This window comes from Natator depressus, chromosome 2 (genome assembly GCF_965152275.1).
Source record: "Natator depressus isolate rNatDep1 chromosome 2, rNatDep2.hap1, whole genome shotgun sequence".
In the NCBI taxonomy this organism is placed as follows: Eukaryota; Metazoa; Chordata; order Testudines; family Cheloniidae; genus Natator; species Natator depressus.
Genome location: NC_134235.1, coordinates 119,932,735 through 119,953,968, shown reverse-complemented (window position 1 = coordinate 119,953,968; position 21,234 = coordinate 119,932,735). Strand labels below are relative to the sequence as shown.

General features: G+C 42.1%; 1 protein-coding gene across 6 annotated transcripts in view; it reads right to left on the bottom strand.

The window, feature by feature from the left end:
• RNF152 (ring finger protein 152) overlaps nucleotides 1–21,234 on the bottom strand; it is a 61,992-nt gene that overhangs the window by 13,245 nt on the left and 27,513 nt on the right. The gene's annotated exons all lie outside the window — the stretch shown is intronic.

Sequence of the window (21,234 nt, the reverse complement as noted above, 5' to 3'; positions counted from 1 at the left end):
AGGGGCCTGAGGGTAGCTTGAAAGTGTAGCTCAGACATAGCCCAAGGTCTGGGCCTAGAAGTTTCCCTTGTGGAGAAAAAATGAGACAAAAACAAACTCTGATGTTTACAGCTGCAGTCAGGATAGCTCAGTGATTTGAGCATTGGCCTGCTAAACCCAGAGTTGTGAGTTCAATCCTTGAGGGGGGGCCATTTAGGGATCTGGGGCAAAAATTGGGGATTGGTCCTGCTTTGAGCAGGGGGTTGGACTAGATGACCTCCTGAGGTCCCTTCCAACCCTGATATTCTATGATGCAATTTTTTCTATTTGCCCTCACTGACCTTTTTCCTCCTTCCTTTTATCTGCGAGCCTAGAGAAACTCTCAAAATGTTCACATTCCCTGGTTCCAAGAGTTCATTTTGGTTAGTCATCACTGAGAGTAAGCAGCACTATTCTAACAGCAACAGTACTAGACACCTGTTACATTCCTGTTCACCAAAACATTGATATGCTTATGCCCATGGAGTCAAAACACCACAATTATTGCTGGATGGAAATTGTCAGACAAAATATTGTCAGAAAATGCCAGTGTATCCAAATCAAAACATTCCACGAGAGCGTGCAGATTCTGAGGAAATTCCAACAGAAAACAGGCAGGTTTCCTGCCAGTTCACTCACTAAACTTCTCAGCAGCCTGGTGAACTGCTGGGGAGCCCCAATTCCCAGGCTCCCAGCTCCTTGGCTGCTTGGGTTCCCAGGCTCCTCAACAGCCCTTCCCGCCATCAGACTTAGGGCTTCCTTCCCCCTCAGGAGCAGCACGGGCAGACGGAAACCTGGGACAGGTAGCAGTGGCACCAGTGTGTTGCCAAACTGGAATATTTCCTTCTGTGCAAAATTCCAAGGTCTGAGGTTCTGTTCCAATTCAAAACGAAACAAAATCTCAAATCCTTGCAATTTCGCTCAGGACGGATATTGAATTTTTCAGCCAGCTCGAAGTAAACCCATACGGTTTTGTTATCATTCTCCGTCCTTTGTTGTCGTATCTTAATTATGTCCTAATCACTCCAAAAAACACAGGAGAGAAGAAAATCATCTCCCCCACAGAATCAGAAATTCACTTGATAATTCTGGTTAATTTTAATAGGAATGATTGGGAGTGGAAGGGTGTGAATTTATTCCACAATCATCAGAAGTAATTTTGGTCAAGACATCAGGAGTAGGTGACCAATAAGAAATATTTGGAAGCTGTTCGAAATATACTGCCACAGTCCTGCAGTCGGAGATTTGTCTGAATAAGGACTGTAGGATTTGGTTATTTTGTGCTCTAAGTTACAGCTTTTGATTCCAATGCAATATCTTCTTCAAGGAGCTTTTCATGTACACCACTAGAAGGCTGTAGCACTGAAAGCGCGAAGGCTGTTTACTGCAAGACTCTCTATTGTTTCAGAACAAGAAAAAGACATACCCACAAATAAAGCAGCCTCTCTCACCTGTGCTTTAGAGAACCTTATTAGTTAGATGACAGTTCCCTCTCCCATTAGAGCTCTGTGCTTTGTCTGACATTGACGGAGTCTTTCTGATACCAGAAGAGAAACTTAATTAAATGCGCGCTCTCTCTCTCTATCTCTCTCTCACACACACACACATTTTGGTATTTTACTTACAAATACCAGTCCACGCCCCAATAAATCTAAAAGGGAGAGCTCTAATTTAAAATAAATCTATGACACACATGTACCTCACCAATATAGGTCAGTGGGTGGTTGAGCTGGAATCAGCTTGAATTAATGTATAAGACAGTCAGTCTAATACATAAGAGAATTCTCCAGCTCTGGGGTTATTGAATGACTTATACTAAAACTAGGTCAAATCCTACCTGCAAATAAGCCCAAACAATGGAGCAAAGAAGGGATTCAACGCTAACGTAAAAAGAAAAGGAGGACTTGTGGCACCTTAGAGACTAACAAATTTATTTGAGCATAAGCTTTCGTGAGCTACAGCTCACTTCATCGGATGCATTCAGTGGAAAATACAGTGGGGAGATTTATATACATAGAGAACATGAAACAATGGGTGTTACCATACACACTGTAACCAGAGTGATCACTTAATGTGAGCTATGACCAGCAGGAGAGCAGGGGGGAAAAAACCTTTTGTAGTGATAATCACGGTGGGCCATTTCCAGCAGTTGACAAGAACGTCTGAGGAACAGTGGGCGGTTGCGGGGGGGGACATGGGGAAATAGTTTTACTTTGTGTAATGACCCATCCACTCCCAGTCTCTATTCAAGCCTAAGTTAATTGTACCCAGTTTGCAAATTAATTCCAATTCAGCCGTTTCTCGTTGGAGTCTGTTTTTGAAGTTTTTTTGTTGAAGTATTGCCACTTTTAGGTCTGTAATCGAGTGACCAGAGAGATTGAAGTGTTCTCCAGCTGGTTTTTGAATGTTATAATTCTTGACGTCTGATTTGTGTCCATTTATTCTTTTACGTAGAGACGGTCCAGTTTGACCAGTATACATGGCAGAGGGGCATTGCTGGCACATGATGGCATATATCACATTGGTAATGTGCAGGTGAACGAGCCTCTGATAGTGTGGCTGATGTGATTAGGTCCTATGATGGTGTCCCCTGAATAGATATGTGGACACAGTTGGCAACGGGCTTTGTTGCAAGGATAGGTTCCTGGGTTAGTGGTTCTGTTGTGTGGTTGCTGGTGAGTATTTGCTTCAGGTTGGGGGGTTGTCTGTAAGCAAGGACTGGCCTGTCTCCCAAGATCTGTGAGAGTGATGGGTCATCCTTCAGGATAGGTTGTAGATCCTTGATGATGCATTGGAGAGGTTTTAGTTGGGGGCTGAAGGTGATGGAGAAGTCACCTACTACAGGACAGGCCCAACAAAGAAAATAACAGAACGCCATTAGCCATCACCTTCAGCCCCTTAGGTACAATTTCACAGGTACCTAAGGAAACAATGCTTTTCAAATGAGAGTTTTAATGTGGCAGTTCTACCCTGTTTTCCTGTCACTTAGACTACTACACTTGCTTTCACTCACACAAAGCATGATTTCCTGAGGAAGTGATTGGTTCATGTCGTTATTCTGGTGTATTTGTTTTCTTCAACTGATAGGAAATGAAGCAATAGGACTAGGGGCACAAAAGAAATACATTTTTCCCCACCCAGCTGATAAACACATTAGATAGTACCATGATAAGAGCATACTGAGTTATAGATTTCATGACGATAGTTAAAAGAATTCTCTCTCTTTAGATCATAACTAAATGAAATCATTTATCAGTAGGAGTTTTTCTTTTTAATGTATTTTTCCCCCCTTTTTCTTCTGCTTTTGTGTGAACTTAGTGCTTGTGAACTGTATTGAGAGCCCGAGAGATCAAAGTCCTCTTTTTACCCAGAGAACAGATGTAGCATGAGCTATAACCCTCTAGGAGTTTGTCTTTAAAAGAAAATTATATATAGTTAGGGCCCTACGAAATTCAGGGTCCATTTTGATCAATTTCAAATCATAGGATTTTAAAAATCATAAATTTCATGGTTTCAGCTATTTAAATTTGAAATTTCAGGGTGTTGTAACTGTAGGGATCCTGACCCAAAAAGGAGTTGGGGGGGTGTTGCAAGATTATTATATGGGAGTTGCGGTACGGCTGTCCTTACTTCTGTGCTACTGCTGGCGGCGGCGCTGCCTTCAGAGCTGGGCGGCTGGAGAGCAGCGGCTGCTGGCCGGGAGCCCAGCTCTGAAGGTAGAACCACCGACAGCAGCAGCACGGAAGTAAAGATGGCATGGTAGGGTATGGCCACCCTTACTTCTGTGCTGCTGCCTGCAGAGCTGGGCCCTCATTAAGTGGGCGCCACTCTCCGGCCTCCCAGCTCTGAAAGTGGCAGCACAGAAGTAAGGGTGGCATGGTATTGGCATTGCCACCCTTACTTCTCCGCTGCTGCTGGCTGGGCGCTACCTTCAGAGCTGGGTGCCTAGCCAACAGCTGCCGCTCTCTGGCCACCCAGCTCTGAAAGTGGCAGCACAGAAGCGAGGGTGGCAATACTGTGACCCCCCCACCCCTAAAATAACCGTGCGACCCCCCCTGCAACTCCCTTTTGGGTCAGGACCCCCAGTTTGAGAAACACTGGTCTCCCCATGAAATCTGTATAGTATAGGGTAAAAGCACACAAAAGACCAGATTTCATAGGAGGAGACCAGATTTCACAGTCCGTGACGAGTTTTTCATGGCCATGAATTTGGTAGAGCCCGTATATAGTTAACTAACATGAAATCTTAAGGTTGTACTCTAACATGGTCTAATTTTCTAGTGCAGACAAGCCCGGGCAGTGAGTTAGTACTTCACTCTCCATGCCTTTTAAGTCCCTAACACCTCTACTAATATTGCCAGCTAATACCAACTGCCGTGGTGGCTCTTGTGATGTACAAACTAGCTTTCTGCAAATTGGACTGAGATCAGCAAACTTGTTTCCCGCTGGACAGCAATTGCCTGGTAACAACTTTTGGCACTTGATATTATTAATACTCTGCTCACTTTCTAATTTAGGGTTCAGTCCAACTCCTGCTGAAAAAAATAAGAATCTTTCCCTGGATTTCAATGAGAGATGGCGCAAGCCCTTGCTGAATAAGTATTTACTATCTCCAATTTCTGAGTGATCCGTTATCCAGATTTCTAAAACCATCTCTCCCCCAGTAAAACCCCTTTAAAAAGCTCTCGTGGTATATACCACATATACGAATTTATTTCACATTTTACAACCAAAAGGTGCCTACCCTGGCTATTGACATTCTATAAGGTCCCAATTCAGCCACATCCTTAAGCACATGCCTACCTTTAAGCATACAAGTAATCCTAGTGAAATTTGTGGGACAACTCACAAAGTTGCTCAAAGTTAGGCACCTGTGTAAGCACCCTGCTGAGCTGGGGCCCAGAAGCATGATCAATTAGTACAACAGTAATACCCAGTAATCACAGAAGAGATAGATTAATAGATACTAAGGTCAGAAGGGACAATTATGATCATCTAGTCCGACCTCCTGCACAACGCAGGCCACAGAATCTCACCCACCCACTCCTGCGAAAAACCTCTTACCGATGTCTGAGCTATTGAAGTCCTCAAATCGTGGTTTAAAGACTTCAAGGAGCAGAGAATCCTCCAGCAAGTGACCCGTGCCCCATGCTACAGAGGAAGGTGAAAAACCACCAGGGCCTCTTCCAATATTCCACTCTCTCCCACAGACCTGTGCCCCTCTGAAAACATGCACCCCAAGGCAACTGCACCTTCCCCAAAAAAGCTGGAGCTAATAGGGTGGACTTTGCATCGTGCCCCACAATTTAGCCATTTCAGAGCAAAGAGAGGGGAATGAATGCCAAAACTGAGAGGCCCTCCCAGAAAATCCCAACACAGTTTGATCCAAAGTCGACTGAAAGACTTCCATTGACTTCAGTGGGCTTTGGATCTGGCCCAAACAGATGGGGGGAGACCTCTAGCTCCAAGCATCTCCACTGATCTGCAACTGAAGCGGCGTCACATGTGAAGAAAGGCATCTCTCAAGTATGCAATATAGCACTCTCCTGTTTGTGGCCATGACTAAAGGCTAAAGACTGTTGGAGACAAGCCTGCCATGTGCATAGTATCACCATTCCACTGTCAGGAAAGAGAAAGATAAATTAGATACCTGAAGGCTAAGCTCAGAGCTGCAAGCTCTGACAATCATGTTTGAAGAAAGCCAGGCATTCTGAAGTTCAAATTCTAAGGAGCACTAAGATAAACAATCCCTGTAGGCATCACTGTAAACCTACAGTTGCACGGCTTCCTGGATACTGTATTCGATTCCAACATTCATTCATTTGCTTTAGCCCACAGATGCTTTAGCTGCAAGGCATTTACCAGAACTGCCAATGTTCTCCAAGTCGTATCTCATTCTCTACAGAGAGTTTCAAAGTTCAGGATAGATGATGCTCACTGTATTTCTTTCAATCAGATGCAATCAATGCTTGGCTGCTTTCAAAATCTCCTGGTCTGATATATTTAATTTGGCTATATTTACCCAACTTCACTGGATTTATACTGTTTGTGAGAGGGACATGGCATGAGTGAAAATATTGAGAAAAGGTTGTATTATGCCTGATTGCTGCAGGAATCCTAAAACAAACTAATTCCCTTACCTCTTGTTTTGGGGCCTAATCCTGCAGTGTTGACAGATTGGCAATTTACCAGCACAGGACTGGGTTCTTGGCTAGCCTGAATAGTATAGCAAAGGAAGTAATGGATTTAGAAAACATAGCAAAAACAGATCCTTTACCCCCAAAGATCCAATGTGCCCCAATTTACCAATTTTACTTTAAACTACCACTCCTGGAAACCACACAGCACTTGTGAGTACTTAGCTAAACAAACTTACTTTTGATTTATTTTAAGAAAGGGTAAAGATTTAACTAGAAATGAGAGAAAGTGGTGGAAACAAATGGTTACAATATAAAACAAAATAATAACACACACACACCTGGGTCTATACTTATTAATAGCTGCCTTTCCTAACTAACAAAGTAGGTTCCTCCCTCCCCCCCAAAAACGCTTCATCTGTTGAAGAGTTGGCTGGTTTCACAAGAAAAAGGATCCAAACATTCATGAAAACACCGCTACTCTACAAGGGTTTGTGAATGGATCCAGAAGATCTCTCCCTCCTCTGTGTGATACTGAGTCTTTTTTCCCTAGTCGTATTCAAAGTGATCCTCTGTTTTGTAATGTTCCTTTTTTACTTGCAAGTGGTGTCGATTGTTAGCAGTTGCCTCTGGTGATTTTTCATTGAAAGTCTAAGGGCTGGTCTACACTAGGAACTTACATTGGTATAGCTACAGCTCTGGGGGGGTGGGGAGGGTATGTGAAAAATCCACACTCCTAGGAGAGACATAGCTATACCAACCTAACCCCTGGGGTAGACAGCACTAGGTCAGTGGAAGAATTCTTCTGTCAACCTAGCTACTGCCTCTTCGGGAGGCTGAGCACCTACACCAGTGGAAGAACCCCTCAGGTCAGCATAGATAGTGTCTACACTGAAGCACTACAGCTGCACCTCTGTAGCATTTTAAGTATACACTTAGCACTGTGCAAGGCTAAACAATTGAGCCTTGATTTGCATCACTAGCTAAACAGGGTGGGATGACAAATCCTTCCTGCCTGAATGTGCCATCACCAAGACACATTATTATCCCCCAGTGATTAATTTTTATTCCCAGTCCATAAAGCATACTTTCATATACAAAAAGAAAAGGAGTACTTGTGGCACCTTAGAGACTAACCAATTTATTTGAGCATAAGCTCTAAGGAGCCACAAGTACTCCTTTTCTTTTTGCGAATACAGACTAACACGGCTGCTACTCTGAAACCTTTCATATACAAATACATTATTCCTCAAATAGTATCCATACATTCATCGCACAATGATTAGGAATCTCAGCAAGTTATGAGCTTTCTGTAGATACGTTATATGTTACTCTCTATGGAGAAATATCCTGTAAGATGTGTTTGGTGTGATGAGTTTGTCAGGTCTGAGACGAGGGTAGTTTGCAAAGAACAGGAGACCCTTCTCTTAGGAGCATCTGTGTTGGAATCATCCCCATCAGTTTATTTGCTACAACTTTCACCTGATGTAAACTTGCTATTGTTTTCTTTAGATCTGTCAGGTCCCAGAGATATGAGATCCAACTAGAGAGGGCACAAAATTCCAGGCTATGAGCATCACAAGTGAAAAATGATTAGTTCATGAAGTCAACTGAAGTGGTCTTAAGAAGTAAAGAGTGATCTCTGTCCTCGAACTGGTTCGTGTGCCTTTAACAGTTACAGGTAAAGCCCAGGCTGGCATTTGGTGCCTAAACTTGGATTGTAGCAGTATGCCTGTCTGGAGCAATACGGGTGAGGCCTTTTTTTTTACCCATAATCAAAGCATTATATACAGAAAATGATCCTTGCTTTAAATAGCATTTAAAAGTTGAAGGCCCTTCAAGCAGGCTTTGCAAACACGTGTGGGAGTGTAGGAACTCAGCCAGTATTCGTGATCTGAAGCTGAAAGCTGCTCCTAATAAATCCATACTATTGCGTTAAAGAACTGGGTCAACACATTTTCACTCTTATGCTAATAAGTGATGCAGTCAATGCAGGGGCGTCCTGGGAGTACTAACACAACAAAAGAGGAAGAGACAGAGGGCGTCCATACATACAGTGCTGCAGCTGTACCAATAGAGCTGAGCCACTGCAGCACATCTGGTGAAGACGCTCTCTGTTGACAGGAGAGAGCTCTCCTGCCAACACAGTAGCTGTGCACATGAGCACTTATGTCAGTGTAACTTATGTCTCTGAGGGGGGTGAAATATTCATACCCCTGAGCAACATAGGTTTTACCGATGTAGGCTGTAGTGTGAAATAGCCAGAATGTGTCCACACACACATGCCCATGGAGCATATACAACAAAGTCTTGTCCTTGTAGCACAATATGATTAACTGCAGCACAAAGTGTTTATGGCTTAACAGACAATGCTGAGATCTAACAGTTACCACAACCAAGTCGTAAGATTAAAGTGACTTTTCAGTGTGGCTGGGTAAAATAATCTTAAAGGTGAGCTGTGGAGAACAAAAACCCTCCATTTTGTACCCTTTTTAGGGTACAGGGGCAAAGGGGAATCTTTATACATCATGAAAGAGCAAAAAGGAAAAAAAAAAACCCCATACCTTTTAAAATCTTCTTTATAGGTTGCCTAGTAAAAGAAGTAATCAACCATATAATTTACTGGTGATGTCTGCAACTAACTCATAACAGTTATATAGATTGGAGCAGGAGGGGAGAGAAAAGGTTATCTAAAAATGAAAACCCAAGTAGCTTTGACTTGCCAGTGCCTTAGTGTCTGTGGAAATCTTCTTACTACATGGCAAAGCAACTGTCATATCCAACCAGTATTACAATTATAATTAACAATTATAAAGGGTGAAATCCTGCACAAATCCTACCAGTAGTTATTTAGAAACTAAAGTGATGGGTGCCTAACAAACAAACACGTGGCCAGATCCCATTGTCGTCTATATAGGTTCTTATACTGCACTCATCACCATAGTATCTGAGTGCCTTCCAATAGTGCAGGGAGCTTAGGTGGTATAAATTCATGTAGCACCTCTGAAGTAAAAGGCTCTATCTACACTGATTTTACACTAGCTAAGCTCCTGGCTTACAGACAGAAGCTCAGCCGGGTAGAATGAAGTTACAGACACCATTCCTCCCCACAGCCACAACATCTGCCTGACCCAGCTGAAATATTTCTGTTACAGAATTAGAGTTCCGTAGTGAATTTAACTGCGTTCTAGTCAGACAGGTTGCCAGGCCATATCGATTATTAGCCAGCTTTATTGTTAACTGGTTGAAATTTTCAGAGTTTTATTTTTTGCTATGAAATTTTTTGTCAACTTTTTGAACTTCAGAAGAAATAAAAAATCAAGTATGAACTTTCTGTGAAAGATTCAACTTGGTTTTAAACTAGCTACTGAGCTGGCCAAACTAGTTTGAATTTCAAATTGTCAACACAAAAAATATATTGAATTTTGATGGGAAAAAATGAGGTCTTGTGGGGGAAAATGTGCCATATTTCAGCTATTTCTATTACTGATCCATGATCTATATATTCCTTCAGTAGTAAGCTTTGGTGGCCAGGGACCATCTTTATGTTCTGTGTTTGTACAGCATCTAGCAAAATGAGGTTCTAGTTTGTAACTGGGGATCCTAACTGATACTGTGATACAAATAAAAAATAATAATCTATATTGATCATTATGACAACTATTACTCTGATCTGTGATTTTAAAGGGTGATTTCTTGTCCTGTGGAGGAATAGTTATGAGGGGTGGGGGGGAATGAGGATCTATAAATAACATGTCTGTATAGATGTAAACAGCTAATAAAGTGCCAATTGATGAGACTCAGGAATAAGTACCATTGTTCTGGGGTTTTGCAGGACCATTAACACTTCTTGTTCGGCACTGCAAATGGTTTGCTCTGATGTCTTTACATCAGCTCTAACCAGGCACCACACTGGGAGCAGAAAGCCAATCAGTACCAGTCATGCTTCTTTCTATCACGTCATCAGGCCGACGAAGGGTAGGATGGCTCCACTGCATTCCCACTGCTAGGTGCATTGTACTTTTCCTTTTCAAAGGAGCAATGGGTGCCCACAGCTGGCATATGATGTTAACCACAGCCAAAGTGCTAGCCAGCTAGTCATGCTCTGATTGGCTTGGGGGCAGCATACTAGGCAGGGTCCACCCCACCACTCCTTTGAAAGGTAGGTAGAGAGCCTGACCGGCTGCTTGTGCTTGGAAAGTCAGTGCTTCCTACAATCTCTTCCACTCACCAATCTCCTATATTTCCCCCAAACCAAGTGCCGAGCAAGATGTAGCCCAAAGAATGTTATTTTCTTTCCTGCTTAAGAAGAAGAAGTCAGTCAATTTCCCTTCCCACTTGATCTTTAGTAATACCGCACACACATACACCACTTTCCTTGCCTGTATGGTTCCGATGTCTCTCTGGAGACAGCTCATCAAACTCCTGATAAAGATTACCATCTTCCACTGAACCCCCCACAGGCATGCTTCCAATAGCAGATTCAATCAAGCTGACAATCCTTCCAATTAAAACCTGGCTGTCAGTGGCAGTCTTTACATGGTAAGTTTGACAACTGAAAGGGGAAAAAAACCCAACTCAGAAGGCTCTGCTTCACCCTCACTCTTTATTACTCTCAATCCAACCACAGTCAAACCAACTGTGCTGTGCTGCTGTAAGGTCTGTAGTGCAGACATAGCCCTAGTTGTGCTACTCGCTTAGAAAACAAGATTAAAACCATGAGATGCAAGAATCAATTATTTTGTTCAGATGTCATACGCAGTAGTTAACATTTAGCGAGGTGATGAATTTTGCCCACGGGAGAAAGACATGGTCTTATCATTCCATCCACTGCTGGGGGAAATTTGTGATATAAAGCATTAAAGCTCATGCAATTTGATGGAACTGCATTTTATACACACCTAGGTCATGTGATACTTCAGCTGAAATATAAACTGGCAAGAACCGTTCTGTGAAGAGTTAATTGCCCTTTCCCTCCATTACAGTTGAGTAGATCACCAACGCTTTTCCCCCATCCAAATTGACTCCAGATCATAAGTCAAGACAAAACTTTAAAGTTTAAAATCACCTTTGGGTGTAAACTGAACTAAGGACAAGAACAATGCTGACGAGGATTTTACTCTGATTTTACAATGTTGAAGAACTACCAAACAGACAAATGTGGTTTTCATTGCTTGTTATGACATTTTTTGCATCTATAATACTAAAGCTTTTTCATAACCAAGCAATGAAAATCACATTTGTCCATTTTAGTATGTCTTCAACATTGTGTACTGAAAGAGTAAAACACATTAAAGTCCCCATCCAGCCCAATGTTTGTGTTGTGTACAAATATGTTTGCTGCAATATATGATTTTAGAGTCTAACTTAAGTCCACAAACAAAGAAACAGCAATGGAATGCCGTTCTTGCTTACTCTGGCTTCCTATCAACTAGCCTGATGCAGATTTGTGCAAAAAAAAAAAATATTCACATGCAGTAAAGCAAGTAATAAGAAATGTAATTATAATCCACATCCATCTTCATGCTGGAAAAATGCAAGAAACTAACTGGCTGGTGATCATCATGAGACATAAATATTTCCAAGTTATGAAGTTACTGCTTTAAGGTCTTGTTCTGATCTCTTTTTCCCCATGGATCATCTGTGTTGCTTGATGTGTGTGTTCTTTTCATGATATGCCACCCACCTGACATGAAACTAGTATAGAGACATCTCCTTTCAATCCCCAAAGCACTCCTATGGAACAAATTTCCTTCTCTAATGAGCAACTTCTCTTGATATGCCAGACCGCAGCTGGTAGGACTCTTGAAAATCTATAGAACAAGACGTAAGTAACATCCTGAAACTCCTGATTGCCTTAGAGGGATACTTTAGAGTTGCATCCCAGCATTTGGGAAATGTTCACTCACAACCTGTTTCCCCATCTATTTCATACATAGTCATCTTTTATGATTAAGACATCAATCCAAGTCAATGCTCTACGTCAGTCCCTATTCTGCATCCGATATATAGGCATAAACATAAAGAGGAAATGAGAATAATGTACCAGGCTGCAAGAGGTCAGCTTCCCAAACAAAATGCCGTGATGTATCTTGAGTTCTTGGCTTCTGGAGTCTCCAGTGCTGCAATACAATACCACGTAGACAATATGTTCTCTTTTTATTGGATAGAAGCATGGTCCCCATGTCTAAAGTGACTCTAAAAAGTGCAGTGTTGAGATTCCATGTTTACTATCTCCCAATTACGTCCAGGCTACAAGGTGGCGTTTCTAATGACTACTCCCACCAGCCCAACTTGGGTTCTGTAAGTAAAGAAAGGTTCTTTCTACCTCAGGCCAGTTCCTTGTGAATGGGTATCCATCACAAATGGCACTAATTGGCTGTATTAGCAGAGAGGAAGTGGATTGAATAGGTGTGGCGATCAAACTGCTTTTCACCCTGAGGCACATTAACAAGGCAGCATGTGGGAAATGCACTACCACTGTGGGCACTGCAGTGGTTATACAGATAAATAAAGGGATTCACTTTTCTTGCAAGCACTTCCTTCACATTAAACCATAGGGGAGACAATATTTATTTTAGTGGGAGGAATGAAGGAATGCTAACAGGCCAAAAGTTTCCTTCTTCAAGCTGATCATTTCAGCAAATTATATTCTCTTTGAGCCTGATATTCAGATTTGGAATATGCAATTTTGGGCTTGCATTTAAAAAAGTGTGTCCTCAAAACAGATAGTTAGAAGTCTAAATGATACCATTTCTAACCACATATATCTGGAGCAAAACCAAAGGCCTGTTTGAAGCCCTGTTTTAAAAGTCCATCCATAATTTTTTTCCTACCCCTATTTCTCACCACAAAACCCCCTGCAGTATATGAAAAAGGTCATTGACATGTACGTGGATTTGTTGATAGAAAAATGGTATTGTGCCTTGTTTAAATTACACAAAAGAAACAAGCAGAATAAGGTTTTAAGGAAGCAAATTTAAAGCTACACATCACAGCTATTTTCTTATTTAAAAATTGTACCTTCTAGAGTATTGCATCCTCACCATCTCAGTTTTATTTGAAAAAGAAAATTTTATCACCTTATTAAAGGACAAAGTTGTAGATCCCTGTTGCCTTGGTAGATTGGCTGGTACTTTTCCTTTTATGTTTTGTTCTTTTTCTAAATCTACATAGCATAAAGGGATAACATTTTTACTCAGACATGGGGCCAGATCCTCCCTGCCTCCTAGAAGAGAGTAGGACCAGATGCAGGCACTCAAAATATCATGAGGCTGGTTACAAAAACCACAGGACCTTAAAAATTAATAAACAGTTTTTAATCCTTCTTTAATCTACCTTCTGGTTTTTGAGCATTTGGGTGCATGTTTTCAAGCTTTTCTCTGTAACCATTAGGGTTAGAAACTTGTGTTTGTTTTAAGTGAAAGCTGAGAGCCTCACACAACTCCAGGACCTGGAGCTTTAAGACGCTCACCAAATATTGAAACACTGCCTTTCTGAAGATTTATGCTAGTTAGGGGCAACTTTAATCCCTATGATGTATACCAACAAAGGCTCCTAGGGAGGGATACAAAGATTTAGCAAATCCTCAACCACCCTTCACCAGTCAGCACGATCCATGTTCAGGGCTGTGCCAGCTGCGAGTCACTTGTCAGAGGATATTTTGCATTGCAGCAACTCTCCCTCAGTGGAATTTGCACTGTCAGGACAGATTCTGGATAAATTTAACCCACTGACTAATGTTCCTTCTTCAACCTGTAGAGCTTCTGAAGTCAGTACATTGAACCATGGATTGAATCAGAAGAGAGATGACAAGAGTTTAGATTAAGAGATTTTAGGAGGAAAATAGGGAACTTTCCTTATTTTTTCTAAACCATTTTTAATCACTGGCATAAAATCCTCTTGAAACTCACATTCCCTTATCAAAATCCTTTTTCTCCAGCATCCCTGCACGTTACTCAGCTAGTTCATGAGTATTACAATGCTGTCAAAATTACTTTATTTTATGTAGAAAAATAATTTTACAATTTATTTATATGACTTACATATCTACACACACTTTGGAAATAGGTCGGTGGAGGGAAGTAATTAAATCATACCAAACTTGAGGTCTACCAGTTTTGACTGTGTTCCTTTAAATAAGAAACAGATTTTTTCAAATTCACTGGAGACAGTTAAGGCTCAGTTCTGAAATGATTTGTTGGTGTCAGTAGTCCCTACCCAGCCAAAGGTTCCACTGACATCATCAGCATCATTTTCCTGGAGTAACAGTTTTCAGGGTGGGACTCAGGGCCAGATTTTGCCTGAGGGTAGCATTTTATAGCATGAGTAGTCTCCCTTATGCTTAGTATTTTTTTCCATTGAAATCAGTGGGAGTACTCATGGAATAAGATACTATTGCATGGAAGGAGTGTGGCAAACTCTGGCCCTTACTTTGTAATCTAGCCCTGGATTAATTAGCCACCTTTGATATTATCAGTCTGTTATATACGACATTTGGAGGCAAATGTCCCTCTTCCTGTGTATCAGATCGCCTTCCTCTCCTTCAAATCCCACCTCCCAACACACTTCTTCCACTCAACTTTCCAAAAATGGCTACCACTGGATTCTTGGAGCATCTCTAAATCTTCCCAGAATGGTCTATATTGTACGTCTGATCGATTTAAAATGCTCTCTGAACTAGTATTATTTATTGTTTCTATAGAAGTCACAAAGATAAAGAGAGTGCCAGCTTCAAAGAGTTTATAATCTAAAAGACAGAGAGAAAACATTGGGAAATTGATAGAAGGGAATAAAAGGATGGTGTTTTCTCTGTACTCAGTACCTATAGAAGAGCATCAGCTCCTTTGGAGTCTGTCTTATATCCTTGGTTCTATGCAGTGTAGTTGCAGACATGTAGGTCCCAGGATATCAAAATACTACAATCCTGAAACCCCACTTCTGGTCTTCAGACAACTCCCCAATCTCTCCAAGCTCATCATCAGAAACAAGCTCCCCAAAGACCAGGACACATCAACTCAAAGCAGCACCAGATCCTGACAGAACAACAGATACAAAACCTGCAGACATATCTCCACTGCTACAATAATCAATGCCCCACCCCACTCCCAAACACACAACACACCTTTCAAGATTTATGGGTCCTACATGTGGTGCACCTCATCCAGTGCACTAAATGCCCAATAACTATGTGGGTGAAACCAGTCAATCACTTAATTCTTGAATGAACTCACACAGGAAAATGATAAAAGACAAAAACACCCTATCACCTGTGGGTGAACACTTTTCACAAAGCCACCACTCTATAGCTGACCTATCAGTCCTCATCCTCAAAGGGAACCTGCACAACACTTTCAAAAGACAAGCCTGGGAACTTAAATTCCTAACTCTGCTAGACACCAAAAATCATGGACAGAACAGAGACACTGGATTTATGGCTTATTACAACTACCTGTAACCCATTAACCCCCCCCCTCTTTTTTTTTTGTCCTATGACTGCAGTGATGTTACTGGGCCACTCTACCTTGAATGGCCTTTTACAATATGTGCTAATTACTTATGCTAAATAATCTGTTCCACCTTGCCTTTTGCTGTGATGCTGAGAGAACCTTTCCCAGACGTAAAGAAGAGCTCTGTGGGGCTTGAAAGCTTGTGTCTCTCACCAAGAAAAGATACTACCTCATCCACCTGGTCTCTCTTTATTTTTTGGTGCATGCTCAATATACAGCATAGTTTCAAAACTGTCAGCATGATTAATAGAAAAATTAATCTGGGAGTGATATTACTCCTTCAACAATTTCTCACCAACTCATTATTACTGAATGTTTATTATCTTCTAGACATACTTCACTAACTTCACAAACTGACAGGTCCTGCTCATTAGCCTTCGTGTCTTGCACTCCTCAGTCAGTGTAACCCCAAGCGTCTATTTAAAAATCTAATCTGTTTCAAAAAGGTAGAATTGTATGAAATGTACTTTACATCTTAGAATTGTATGAAATGTACTTTACATCTTGTTTCTTTTCCTACTCCATTTTCTTGCCCTGCTACAGAAATGGTGCTTGTTTATACCATAGAAGCACCCACTCCTGGTACTGAGATATCCCCTTTTAAGGCAGGCCAAGTTTTCATCTTCACGTTCCTTACCCTGACCTTATAACAAATTCCAGAGTTCTGCAGTTACATTAACTATTCTAGGCCAAGCCAGCTAAAACCAGGCATTTTGCTGCCAAGCAAACTAAACCAATACACAAGAGCTGGTCAAAAAATTCAGTCAAAACTGTTTTTTGGTAGAAAATTGAGTTTTCAACTAAAACAATTTTTTGTGAAAAGTATCTGCTTTCTGAGGAAAATTCTCACTTTTTATCAAAAAACTAAATATCAGAAATCCAAAATTTGGAAATGTTGATGTGGTACCTCAGGGGAGTTGTAGTTTGGGTACCTCATACTCCCATTCTGCTCTACAGATTGGGTTTCCCAGCTAGACTATATCTCCCGTGATACATCAAGCAATTGGACTTTTATGACACACCATGGTGGATCAAAAAGGAGGAGAAACAGTGATGAATCATGGAAGATGTAGTCCAGCCAGGGAGCCTGGCCTATGGGGGCATGAGGCACCTCAATTACAACTCCCATGAGGCAATGTGATAGCATTTCCAAATAGAATTTTTTCAGTTTTAGATAAGTTTTTTTTGCTGAAATTCTTAAACTTTTTTTGTGAACGTTTTTGAAGAATACATTTTTTCCTAGTTTTGTCAAAGTTTTCCATTGGGGGAAAATGGTTTTCTGATCAGCTCTGTGGCAAACCAACTGTACTTTAGTCCAACAGCAAAATTACTCACCCCACTCCCTCAACCTCCCAAAAAATTCCTTCTTTAGGAATGTTCCTGAAGTGGCAAAGCAATGCCCTGTTCTGTCTACTATGGGCTGTGCCCTTGTGGTACAATCCAGCCCTTTGTTTAAAAAAATCCAAAACCCCTCACTGCCAAAAGGCCCAATTCTGAGGTCTTTACCCAGGCAAAACTTCTATTGACTTCAGTTGGGTTACACCAGCGTGGCTGAGAGCAGAGTTTGGCCTATAACTTTAAAATTATCTTAAATTGCTTGACACAGAGGTGAACCAAGCAGAATTAAATGGGGTTCAGGTGTTCTGGATGCCAAAGAAGGCCCATTTCTCAAGTTACTAACATCTCTTTCCAGAACTAGAACATATGTGAGCTCATGGGTTGATGTTTGGCAGTGAAATCAAAACACAGTGCCTTGTTAAAGAGAGAAAAAAGTAGTCCCTTTTTGTAATCTTCTGATACCAGTGCCACCTCCCTAAAGTGAAAAGACTCAAACAGGCAACTAGACCGTGGGCTTGTCTACCCTTACATTTTATAGTGCTCCAACTTGCTGACTCAGGGGTGTGAAAAGTCACCTCCCTGAGCGCAGCAAGTCTGAGCGCTTTAAAGTGCTAGTGTAGACAGGCTCTGAGTGCTGAGAGCAGTGCTCCAAGCTAATCCCCTCATGAAGGTCTCACACTTCAAAGCACTGCTGCAGGAGCGTTCCCACGACAGTGCTTTGAAGTTTCCAGTGTAGCCATGCTCACAAACATTTCAAACACAGACCCCCACCCCCACTTCTTTTTTTGTTACTTCCAATGGGCTTGTCTACACTGGCAAGTTTTGTCGCCAAAAACTGCCTTTTGGCAACAAAACAGCAAGAGTATTCACTCCAATGGGACTTTAGTCATGAAAAACGCCCAGTTTTGGCGACAAAAAACTTCCACCCCTAGGAGAGACTTTTGTCTTTTCCCTCCCTTTATTGTTAACAAAGAGCCAGTGTAGACACTGCTGATTGTTTTGTCAACAGAACTGGCTTCCTCCAGTATCCCACAATTCCTGCCCTGATTGCTCTGCTCAGTGTTTTGATCTCTGCTGCCCTACAGGCATGCGCCCCTCCCCTTTCAAAGCTCTGGAAAGTATCTGTGGGCTGCTCCAACAAACAAAGAGCACATCATTGGAATGCTCCTGTTCTGCCCAGCACTAGGAACACAGCAGCTGCTGCAGGGGTTGGGGGACAGACGGCTGCGCTACTTTGCGGTTCCCCAGCATGGAGAGCTCATAGAGCTACTCATGATGCTGCTCTCGGCAGCTAAGGGGGCTGTGGGAGAATTGAGGGAATCCCAAGATGCGCGGCGATCAGTTCTTCCTTCCCACAACACTGCACTGTGGGATACATACCCACGGTGCATTGCTCACCCTCTCAGTGATGGTGTCCCTGATGTGGACATGATCTGTCGACAGAGGGAGCAAGTGTGAACCCCATTGGCGATTTTTGTTTTGTCGACGTTTGGATGTCGACATAAGTTTTTGTGAACAAAACTTAGTAGTGTAGACAAGCCCTATGACTGGAGGGGTGTTAATGGGCCACTTCACCTTGTGCTTATGCTAAACAATCCATTCCATCTTGTATTTAGCTGTGACACTGAGTATTTCCTAGACTTGAAGAAAAGCTCTGTGTAAACTCAAAAGCTTGTTTCTCTCACCAACAGAAGTTGGTCCACTAAAACATATTACCTCATCCACTTGTCTCACAAACATTTCAGATTGATTAGAACTCTCATTTTTTCAGCATAGTTCAATACAATGAATTCTTGTAATGTTGACTATGAACTATTCTGAAGGTTGCTTTGTCCTTTTCTTACATACATATATGACTCTAGACTGAGAAAAAATGTGGGTTTTGAATAATCAGGTATTCAAGTAATGAGTAATGAAGGTCTTCAGGTAGTCTTCTCGTAGCAATGGTCCATATGAATTATGATATTGCCCAAGGTCATTAACTTACAAAGCATCACTGATTTTTTTTCTCTCATACAAAACCTTTCCAACTGTCACAATCAAAAACCGGAAATAATATATTTGCTGCAATGCTTTGGCCCCATCTGCATTAGGAAAAGTCCATTCTGGCTGATCCCGTTTTCGGAAATACATTCAGTCTAACACAGGGTTAATTCTCAGGGGACCGGGATTTCCCAAACTCCTTGCCACAGAAGGCTTCAGTTGAGCTAGGCAGCAGAGGGATAAGGTCTTAAAGCTAGGGCAGCCCTGCTGGAAAGTATCATTACAGCTGCCCAGGCTGAGGGAGTCTTCACTAGCTTTGATGGGCATTTACATAGTTTTCATATTTATACTCAATGAATGGCACACATTCAGTGAGATCTACCCTACGCCTCAGTGAGATCTCCTCCCTTCAGGATAACTTCCCAGAAGGGTTTCCATTTGCTGTAAGGTTGGCCTGAAGAGAGTAGGGTTACTTAGCCATTCAAGTTAGTCTGATTAATGACTGGAGTTTTTCTTTAAGTAAGGTAGTTATTGAAATAGATGTGTTTTGTCTGGTTTTCCCCACAGCAGCTATGCTGTTGTGACAGACAGTATTCAGTCTGACCCGCATGAATTTTATCTGCAGTATAAATATTGATGATCTTAATAACTGGGGTTCTGTATATATGCTCCTTACAGATATAAATTTCTCTGTCTAGACTTCCTGCAAAGTGCTCACTTTCTTTTGTATGGTAATGAAGTATTTCTAAAGGTGTCATTTAAAGTTGTTAGCCCTGCACAAGAATGAGTAAGAGCAGCCTCGGGGGAGGGAGAGTGAACAGGACACCAGCTTGGACTGTGAGTCCCAGAGAATACTGACTTGCTTGGAAATGAGGCAGCCAAGCTGGTATTCAGAAAGCAATGTGTTTTATTTTGCTAACATGAGACATCATACAAGAGAAATCACTATCTTGGGCCTACTAATGAATACTAATGAAGAATACTAAGGATACTAATGAAAAACCAATGACATGTAAGGCCAAATTCAGGCAGGGTGTAAGCAAGTCTGTTACACCCACTTAAGGCATTATCCACAAAGGAAATTTTTACTGGCTGTACGGGTATAACCAGTGGTGAGCTGGAGCCGGTTCACGTGAACCAGTTATTAAATTTTGAAGCCGGTTTAGAACCGGTTGTTTAAGGGGTGGGCAAACTCCAGTGGCCCTGCAGGACCGTCCTGTCCGGCCTGCCTGAGCTCTCGGCTGGGGAGGCTCCCCTGAGAATCCCTTTTTAATTTTTACTCACCTGGCGGCACTCCGGGTCTTCGGCGGCGGGCCCCTCACTCACTCTGGGTCTTCGGCAGCAGGTCCTTCAGGGTCGCCGAAGACCCGGAGCAACTGAAGGACCTGCCGCCAAAGTGCCGCCGAAGACCCAGACCTGGAGTGAGTGAAGGAACCGGTTCTTCAGCTTTTGGCAGCTCATCACTGGGTATAACTACACTGGTATTGTTATACCAATGTAATCCCCCACGTGAACACTCTTACTTCAGAATAAGAGTAGCTTTTTTTCAGTTTAATTTAAACCGCTTCCCCAACGACAAACTAAAGCCACTGTTATACCAGTGTCCACATTGGGGATTATACCAATAGAACTGTAAGGTTAAATTTATACTTTAACTCTATGGCTCTCAACTTTTCCAGACTACTGTACCCCTTTCACGAGAGATTTGGCTTGCATACCTGTGGTGTTTAGATGCCGCTAGTAATTATTAGAACTGGGAACACTGGCTGTTGGAAGTCTGAAAGGACAGGAAACAGGAAGGAGGGGGGAGGAGTTGAGAGGCTGGGAGAAAGCTACAGAGGGTGCAGCAGCAGCTTAGATTCATAGATACTAAGGTCAGAAGGGACCATTATGATCATCTAGTCTGACCTCCTGCACAACGCAGGCCACAGAATTTCACCCACCCACTCCTGCGAAAAACCTTTCACCTATGTCTGAGCTATTGAAGTCCTCAAATCGTGGTTTAAAGACTTCAAGGAGCAGAGAATCCTCCAGCAAGTGACCCATTCCCCATGCTACAGAGGAAAGCGAAAAACCTCCAGGGCCTCTTCCAATCTGCCCTGGAGGAAAATTCCTTCCCGACCCCAAATATGGCGATCAGCTAAACCCTGAGCATATGGGCAAGATTCACCAGCCAGATACCCAGGAAAGAATTTTCTGTAATAACTCAGATCCCACCTCATCTAACATCCCATCCCTATTTACCATGA